General features: G+C 43.6%; 1 long non-coding RNA gene across 1 annotated transcript; it reads left to right on the top strand.

Annotated features, from left to right (window-relative positions):
* Nucleotides 1–5,038: 5,038 nt before the first annotated feature.
* Nucleotides 5,039–6,579, top strand: LOC119319413. Its single transcript, XR_005154476.1, has 3 exons — nt 5,039–5,119; nt 6,162–6,321; nt 6,426–6,579. It is a non-coding gene; the product is annotated as an uncharacterized LOC119319413 (long non-coding RNA).
* The last annotated feature ends 3,425 nt before the right edge of the window (nt 6,580–10,004 follow it).

The raw sequence follows: 10,004 nt of genomic DNA on the forward strand, positions 1-10,004 counted from the left end.
TGAGGGCTCCCTCGGCGACGCCCATTCTTCCGCCGGCGTCCACTCCACCACCCGTTTGCTCCGGAGGCGGTGAAAGCGACGTAGATGGAACAGCTGCCTCCGAGTCCTTCTTCTTCGGTGGCATGTCGATGAAGACGATGAAGATTTAGCTCGCGTGCACGCCGGATCAGGTTCGCACAATCTCGACGCCCCCTACCTGGCGCGCCAAAGATGTCGGGGAAACTGATCCACCAACACCTATGGGGACCGGGCCCCTTTGTGGTTCGGAGGGGGGCGGAGGCCGCGCAAAGAGCGGATCGAGGCAGTACACGCGAGCAGTTTTACCCAGCTTCGGGCCGCACGGATGCGTAAAACCCTACTGCTGCTTGTTTGTGTGTATTGAATTCTTGCTCGGGAGCGATGGACGCTGCCAGACCGAGCGTGAGAGTGTTCCTTATGTTTCGAATGAGCCGAACCCCCTCTACGTTGCGCTTGGGCCTCCTTTTATACTTTCAAGGGGTCACCGACAGGTGGCAACGTAGACTAGAAGGGTAAAAATGGAAAAGGATGCGGTAGGTGCAGCTACCGCTACTGTGGACACAGTGCACCCTACCTAACTCTGACGGCAGGGGACAAGGTCATTGAATGCCCGTCTGAGTTGCCTAAACAGTGCAAAAAGTGACCGTTAGGAGCGCCACCGTTTGCCGCGATGGCCTTCTCTTCATCTCCGCTTGCCACCGCGTACCCCTGGCTGCACAGGCTCCCGCCACGCGCCCCTGAGGAAGCCTCATGGCGACACGCGGGTGGGTGCACTGGAGCGTGGGTACAGAGTGGCAGCGGGCCCCGGCGAGTACCTTGTCGGGGTCGTCGTCTTGTCGAGTCCGGAATCTTGTCGCTCACGGGACCTTGCCGGGACGTGCGATGCGTCGCGGCAAGTTTCTTGAAGTGTTGTGGTTGGCCTTCCCGGCAAGCTCCTCTTGCCGGGGCCTTGTCTCTTCCCGGCAAGATCCTCTTGCCGGGGCCTTGTCTCTTCATCTTGAATGCTTTGTTCTCGAATGGCTCCAAAGGAACCCACGGAGAACTCTGGCGGTCGTCCGGCAAGCCTTGCCGCGCGGCGCTGCAACTGCCCGTGCACAAGTTCGGGATACTAGGGTACCCCTACTCTAGTACACCAACACAGAAGCTTAAACCCTAGTTTATGCGTTGCTTCATAAGGGGCTGATTTGGATCCATATGTTTCATGCTATGGTTAGGTTTACCTTAATTCTTCTTTTGTAGTTGTGGATGCTTGCGAGAGGGGTTAATCATAAGTGGAATACTTTTCCAAGGAAGGGAAGTACCCAAGCACCGGTCCACCCACATATCAAATTATCAAAGTAACGAACGCGAATCATATGAGGATGATGAAAACTAGCTGGACGATAATTCCCATGTGTCCTTGGGAGCGCTTTCCGTTATATAAGAGTTTGTCCAGGCTTGTCCTTTGCTACAAAAAGGATTGGGCCACCTTCCTGAACTATGTTTAGTTTTGTTACTTGTTACCCGCTATGAATTACCTTATCACAAAACTATCTATTACCGATAATTTTAGTGCTTGCAGAGAATACCTTACTGAAAACTGCTTGTCATTTCCTTCCGCTCCTCGTTGGGTTCGACACTCTTACTTATCGGAAGGACTATGATAGATACCCTATACTTGTGGGAAATCAAGACTCTCTTTTGGTGCCGTTGTCGGGGAGTGAAGCGCCTTTGGTAAGTGGGATTTGGTAAGGAAAAATTTATATAGTGTGCTGAAATTTACTATCACTTGTTACTATGGAAAAAAATCCTTTGAGGGGCTTGTTTGGGGTATCTTCACCCCGACCAGTAGAGAAAAGAGTTGCTCCTTAACCTACTAAACCTTCTGAAAATGTTTACTTTGAATTTCCTTCAGGTATGATAGAGAAACTGCTGGCTAATCCTTTTACAGGAGATGGAACATTACATCCTGATATTCACCTAATCTATGTGGATGAAGTTTGTGTATTATTAAAGCTTGCAGGTATGCCCGAGGATGTTATCAAGAAGAAGGTCTTCCCTTTATCTTTGAAGGGAAATGCATTAACATGGTTTAGGCTATGTGATGATATTGGATCATGGAACTACAAGCTATTGAAATTGGAATTTCATCATAAGTTTTATCATATGCATCTGGTTCATCATGATCGTAATTATACATATAATTTTTGGCCTCGCGAAGGAGAAAGTGTCGCTCAAGATTGGGGGAGCTTAAGTCAATATTATATTCATGCCCCAATCATGAGCTCTCAAGAAAAATTATTATTCAGAATTTTTATGCTTGGCTTTCTCTCAATAATCGCTCCATGCTCGATACTTCTTGTACTGGTTCTTTTATGATGAAGACTATTGAATTCAAATGGGATTTATTGGAATGAATTAAACACAACTCTGAAGATTTGGAACTCGATGAAGGTAAGGAGTCTGGTATAACACCTAAGTTTGATTGAGTTAAATCTTTCATGGATACCAATGCTTTTCGTGAATATAGCATTAAATATGCACTTGACTCTGAGATAGTAGCTTCTTTCTGTGAATCATTTGCTACTCATGTTGATCTCCCTAAGGATAAGTGGTTTAAATATCATCCTCACATCTCTACTATTAAAGGAGAATCGAACGTCGTGATGGTTCGACCTCAATCCCGCACCAAAAAAATCGCTCGTACGATCCCACCTCCCCATAAAGAAAATACGAGCCGGTTGGAACCCACGAACCCAACGCATGACTTCACTCTCCACACAACTGTTCACTCCTCCCCGTCCTGAACTCTTTCCCTCCACCGGCACGCGCTTGCCGCCGCCGCCGCCCCACCTCCACCTCCGATTCTCCCTCACCCCATCCCGCCCTCTCCTGTCCCTACACCCGCCGCTTCTCCTCCGTGACGTGTGGCCCAGCCACCGCTCGCCACCTCTCCCTCCGCTGCGGCCGCCGGGGCGATGCTCCCGTGCGCACCACGCAATGCAAGTCCGCCGGGCCAGAGGGGTTCAAGGAGGAGCTGTGCAGGCCACTGGAGCTTCTCCTCGGGGATCTCTGGTGGTGGGCGAAGGACCACCCGGATCTCCCCATGCTGGTGGAGGTGGTAATGGACCTCGGCCACACCCGCTCGCCCTCTTCCCTTCAGGAGACATCCTCCTCTTCCACCACCTCCCTCATAATCCCTTGGCACCGACACGATTGCATATTGGGTCGTTGTTCTCTGCAAACATGAGCAGTTCTCGGTGCACCCAAGCGGCGCTGCCGAGCGCAGCCTTCAATGCCTCCAGTGGATGTTGCCGCGCTCAGCTCAGGGGAGAGCGGTCGCATCCCACCGCCACATCGGCTCCAGGCGAAAGCCACGCCGCCGGGTCCCCCCACGCACCACCTCCTGCAGGTCTTCGTCCGTTAGGGGCCTTCATCCTTCCGCTGGTCCACTTGTTGCACGGACGCATCGGCTCAGGTTAGCACCTACGTTGTGTCAGGCTTGAATAAGGGTCTGCAAGATCCTCGGGGTGGAGGTTTTCATTTCGAATTGCAAAGCGCGGTCCGGTAAGGATTCTGATGTCTATCATCTTCAATCTATTGGAGATAACACTTATTATGCCCAAAATTTTACTGTAAAACAGATGATTAACTCTAGCTGGTTATACCAGCAAACTAACGCCATACAAATGCCAGCTCCCTTTATTGCAGTCTGCACCTCTCCAAGAATGAAATTAACTTGTGTGTTCTTAAATCCTTCTATAAATTATTTGCATAAAACATTGTAATTTACCATTTGGATGAAAAAAGGGGACACAAATAGTGAAATGTCCCTTCTAGACGAGCCCATTATTAGCCCTACAACTTGTGTACGTTGAGTGAATCAGGATTCACGAGGTTTACCATTAGAGTTTTTATCTATATAGCAAAGAGCTCTATATCCCACATACATTGTGCATTCACACCACTGCATCCCGGATCTACTTATTCTTCTTTTCTCCTACAATCCTATTTAGAGCATTTACCTTTTAGGTTTAATACAAGGCATTTGTGTGGTCTAGGATTGTATCACAGGAGAACTATACATAGTAGTCTGTCAAGAAAATCTCATAGTTTTTGTTTTGTAAGATTTTGTGAGCCATTTTAGCTATTTAGAGCTATCACATCTCTGTCAATTAATTTTGTTCTGCTCGGATGTGAAACTGCACATATTTAAAAATGTATCCAACATGAGACACTGGATATTGAGACCACCATGTGTTGTTACTTCTTCTTTATGAACATGTACTAAATTTCTATTTTTTTACAGATATGGGTTGCATATGTTCAGTGGAAGGCATATGTGTGCCAATTTGCATATTTTTAAATTTCTTTTATCTTTAACTTTGGAACATACATGGTCACTCGAATAGATATTAAGGAAGATATAGCAGAGAAGGAGTTGGCATCTTCGTGCCCTTCCAACTAGAGGTTAGTTCTTTACAATTTTCTTCTTTATCCCTCAATCGTTCAAGTTCTCAGTCATTGTAGCGTACTTGCTGGCTTCTAGCTGCAATTTCATGGTGGTAGACACTGAATGTAGATTTTAAATTGTACGGACTGATTTAGAGTATGTTGACCTCTCGTGTTCTGAAGCCTTTTGATGTATGCTTCCATTTTGAAAGAATTGAAGCAATTGTTCCATGGAGTGAAATAACACTTTCATCCTCAAACAACAGGTGTCTCATTAAGTTTCTTATTCACCATATGAAACATGTGTCAGTAATAGCACAACTAAAGTTGCTGAACACATTATTATAAAATGATAGGCTGGATTATGGCTTGTATGCATTCTACAAGGATTATTTCCTGTGGAATTAAAATTAGTTATCTATTTTTAAGGATACTATTTATGAAATTTTATCTGGCCAACTATTTTTGTTAGGAAATGGAAGCGAGACTGTTGTATTTTCCCCTTGTAAACCAGCGATATGGGAGGACACCATTATTACAAATTTGAAGTCTGACTGCGTGTTATTGGCAAGATACCTACGTGGATCATATCAACAAGCTCGATGGCCACAATGAACCAGATGTTGTCAACTACATGGAGGACATCTATAAGTACTACAAGGCAGCACTGGTAACTACAATCTTCCTCTTCAGCATGTCTGTTGAAGCGAGACACAACTGTACTTTCAGTCTTAAGATGAAATACGAACACATAGCCAACATCACTTAATTACTATGCAATGGAACTTATGCTGACACAAGACAATATTTCTGTGATAGCTCACTAATCTAAACTAAAGACTAACTAATTCGGCAATGAAGTAGACATGTTTCAAGTCCTTTCAAGTCAAAGTGTTTAGTTTAGATTGATGTACAGTGAACAAGAGTAGCATTGAGTAGCACACTTTTGCTTTCTAAAACCAGGGATACACATGCTCAGATTCTCATGCAACCATCCAGTACCATTTATATGTTCTTGGCTCTTCCTGTAGACTTTAATACTTCACAGTGGATGTGTTTAGTATCTTGGTTTCTTTTTCTCCTTTTCGCTGAATCTACCCAATTATCCTATGGCTAGAATTGTTTCTATAACTTAATCTCCTAATTTTTTTCCATGTGTTGCAATATATCCAAGGTTTTCTCATGAAACCATTTGATTTGTTTCTTGCGCCTTCCATTTTTGTGTTTTCCTTAACCATCAGCTCATTTGATTCTGTATGACTGATCTCAATTGCCTGATAAACTTTTGAATTTCTAGAGTTATCAAGGGAATGTTATTTTTCTGTATAATGACTTTCTTTTACAATTGATTTTGTAAACACATATTTCTTACCAAAAGATATTCTTCATATGCCCACTAACTGAAACGAGCTTAGTCGCTTTCGACATTTTTTATTCCATGAAGAATACATAGTGTATTTCTTGCTTTCCTGCTGTCTCAGAGGAAGAAGAAAATCTCTGAATTACATATGTGTTTGAGCTATGAGGGACGCCTGTTATGTCATTTATTCTCTTACAGTACATCTTAGCAGCTTAGCTTCTTGAAGTTATATTTGTAAATAGTTTCATTTCGTGTAGGACATTCAAGAGTGAGTTGTTTTCTGTGGTCAGAAAAAGAAACAATTCCAGTGAGATACTTGTATAATTCATTTGATGGCTCTTCTTTTCCTCAGGCTATTCTTTTCCCCAGGTTCTTATTGATCTCTTCTTTGCATGAGCTTCTGAACACACATCTAATGCTTCTAAGAAGCAAATTCCATACTCTAGCAGTGACTTGCTTTCCGGTGTTTTGGTGGGAGAAAATTTTCAGAAGCCAAGTTGTGCTGGACATAGGTAAACCTGCTCATCTCATTTAACTTATATTCTTGTGAACTATCATAATATCCTCCTGATGCTTCATGTTATGTTTACACATGCCACTTTATGACAATGTGAAGATATACTACGCCAAGGAGCTAAAAAAGGCTCTGGTTTTATGAGTGCTCAGGCTCTGGTCTGACTTGTACAGCAAAGTTCAAGACTGGTCGCATGAGCTGAGCCAGAGCAAGAAACAAAGCAGTTCTTTTGTGGACTGAGGGAGCATTTGACATGTATCATGTATGTCAACACACACGTTTAGATGGAATGTACTTATGTTCTAGGGCAACATAGGGCAACATTATTTGTGCCTTATTTGATATCAAAGAAATCATTGGCATGTTTGTACGCTTCATTTATTATGTTTAAGCCATATTTACTGAACTTTTCTAGAGTCATTCCCATAGCACTGACAATGAATTCTAGAAGTTATGGACTTAATGTTATTCATAAGCTATTTTTTCAATTAACTTGATTCGGAACTTCAATTATGATACTGAGACTCCAAGCACAAAATATAACTGAGACAATTAAGATTCATGCTTCTGTGTCCCGATATTTGTAGTAAATAATAATGCTAGCTGCTCTTCTATAAATGGTTCAAATTTATGATACCCTCTTTTTCAAATTGGTTATATTATCGATTTCTCATACAACTAAAAACCTATTTTATTACTTGTGCGATGTTTTCACTGGCCCATTCACTATACAACTTCAAATCTATGTAAAGCATCACATGTGTTTCCAATATAATCTATTTATTACTTCTGTGATGTTTTCACGGGCCCATTCTCTATACAACTTCAAATCTATGTAAAGCATCACATGTGATTTCAATAGTAATCTACTCCCTCCGTCCCACAATATAGGATGTTTTCACAAATTATGTTAGTTTGCAAAATGTCTTATATTATGGGACAGAGGGAGCATTTATTAGTAGTGTGATGTTTTCATGGGTTGAACCACATTAAGCCATCGAATGTTTGCCCCGTCTTCGGTACAAGGTAAAACAAGTGGCGAAGTTGTTGTCACTTAGGAATGAAAATCATGTGCAATCAAGTTGGACACATATTTCTGATTTAGAACAACTCTCTAATGTGTGTTTATATGTCTTTTTATCATCCCGTTGCAACGCACGGGCATTCAACTAGTTGAAGTAAAGGTAATTGAACCTATTAAAGTTGAAGAAAAGACTATCACTTATAATGTTGATCCTATTGTTCCTACCGCTTATATTGGGAAACCACCTTTCCCTATTAGAATAAAGGATCATGCTAAAGCTTCAACGGTGGTTCGTAAGAATAATGCTAGAACACTTAAACCCCTTGAGAAAATTACAGTTGAACCTAGTGTTGCTATGGTTAAAGATCTCTTGGTCGATAATATTGATAGGCATGTTATTTACTTTTGTGATGAAGCTGGTAGAATTGCTAGACCCGATACTAAAGATAAACGTAGACTTGTTATAGGCATGCATGTTGTTTCTGTTAAAATAGGAGATCATTGCTATCATGGCTTATGTGACATGGGTACTAGTGCGAGTATAATACATCATTCTTTATACGAAGAAATTATGCATGATATTGAACCTGCTGAGATAGAAGATATTTATGTTACTATTAAGCTTGCCAATAGAGATACTATTTCACCAGTCGGGATTGTTAGAGATGTTGAAGTCTTGTGCGGGAAAGTTAAATATCCTACTGATTTTCTTGTTCTTGGTTGCCCACAAGATGACTTTTGTCCCATTATATTTGGTAGACCCTTCTTGAATATTGTTAGTGCTAAGATAGACTGCAAAAAGGATATTGTTACTGTTGGTTTAGGGGATATGTCTCATAATTTTAATTTTGCTAAATTTCGTAGACAACCCCATGATAAATAATTGCCTAGTAAACATGAAATTATTGGTCTTGGTTCTATTGCCGTGCCTCCTAATGATCCATTAGAACAATATTTGCTAGACCATGAAAATGATATGTTTATGAGTGAAAGAAGGGAAATAGATGAAGTATTCTTTAAACAGGGACCTATTTTGAAACACAACTTATGTGTTGAAATTTTAGGGGATCCTCCTCCACCCAAGGGTGATCCCGTGTTCGAGCTTAAACCATTACCTGATGCTCTTAAATACGCTTATCTTCATGAAAAGAACATATATCCTGTTATTATTAGTGCTAGCCTTTCAGAGCAGGAAGAAGAGAGATTGTTGAAAACTCTGAAGAAGCACCGTGCCGCTATTGGATATTCTCTTAATGATCTTAAGGGCATTAGTCCCACTCTATGCCAGCACAAAATAAAATTGGAGAAAGACGCTAAACCGGTTGTTGATCACCAACGACGGTTAAATCCTAAGATGAAAGAAGTGGTAAGAAATGAAATACTAAAGCTTCTGGAGGCAGGCATAATTTATCCTGTTGCTGATAGTCAGTGGGTAAGTCCTGTCCATTGTGTCCCTAAGAAGGGAGGTATTACTATTGTTCCTAATGATAAAGATGAATTGATCCCACAAAGAATTGTTACTTGATGCGGCCGTGGACCCAGCTGTCAGCCTCTCCAGATACAGTCCACGTCCGATGGAAGCCGTTCCTTGACCACGTTGACCACGCCGCGCCGAGAGCACCAGGGCAGTGGACGACAGCGAGGCCTATGAAGGGGACGACACGGATCCGGGGAAGACGCGACAGTGGATGCCCACGCGTAGAGGAGTATGAGGGTTCACTAGTTCGCTGCGGTGGGAGGCTGCTATCGCCGCAAAATAACAGGGGATGTGGGTGAGTAGAGGGATGGCATGGCCAGCGGTGGGAGTAGTAGGGGGCGGTGAGGCCTCCGCGGTATCGCAGCTGGCCATGGGAGGCAGGAGCACGAGGCACGACCGGCGCTGCTTTGGTCGGCTGGAGCAAGAAGACAAGAGGTTGAAGAAGCACTATGGTCGTTGGATGGACATCGTACGGTCACTGGAGCTAGAATCGTTCGTATTGACTAAGTTAACAAAGCCCTCTGTCCCCGTCAACTTAGTTGGCCCACAAGTCAGCCTCCCACTATTGTGGGTCCCAGCTAGCAGGGGGTATTCATTTTTTTGTGCGTAATAAGGAGTCACTTCCTTGCGTGCGAAGATATAGTGGTGGGTCTGACCTGTCAGCGGTGGGAACGTTTTTTTTCGCGAAATACAGAGGCCCTTCTGGTGGGTCCCAACTGTCACATGGAGGAATCATTATTTTGCGCGTAACATGGAGGCATTTCCTTGCGTGCGGCCATAGACCCAGCTGTCAGCCGCTCCACGCATAGTCTACTTCCGATGGTGTCGTTCGTTGACCATGTTGACCACTCCGCGCCGAGTGCATCCAAGATGGTGGACGATGGCGAGGTCCCGGATAGCAACGAGCCAGAGATGGGAAGACGGAGAGGTGTATGAGGGTTAACTGGTTCTGGTGTGGTGTGGTTCAGCAGTTGGTGGAGAAGAACAGGAGGTGTGGAGGGGTGGAGGGATGGCCTGGCCAACGGTGGAGTAGCACTTCACAGCGAAGCGTGCTAAGCAGAGCTGCTAGTAGCAAGAGGCGGAAACAGGTGGTCCCGGCGGTGCTGGAGGAAGAAGACGAGAGATTGAAGATGGATGCCGGTCGTTGGATGTAAATCCAATGGCTAACGATGTCAGAATC

This window comes from Triticum dicoccoides, chromosome 6A, assembly GCF_002162155.2.
Source record: "Triticum dicoccoides isolate Atlit2015 ecotype Zavitan chromosome 6A, WEW_v2.0, whole genome shotgun sequence".
NCBI classification, from domain to species: domain Eukaryota; kingdom Viridiplantae; phylum Streptophyta; class Magnoliopsida; order Poales; family Poaceae; genus Triticum; species Triticum dicoccoides.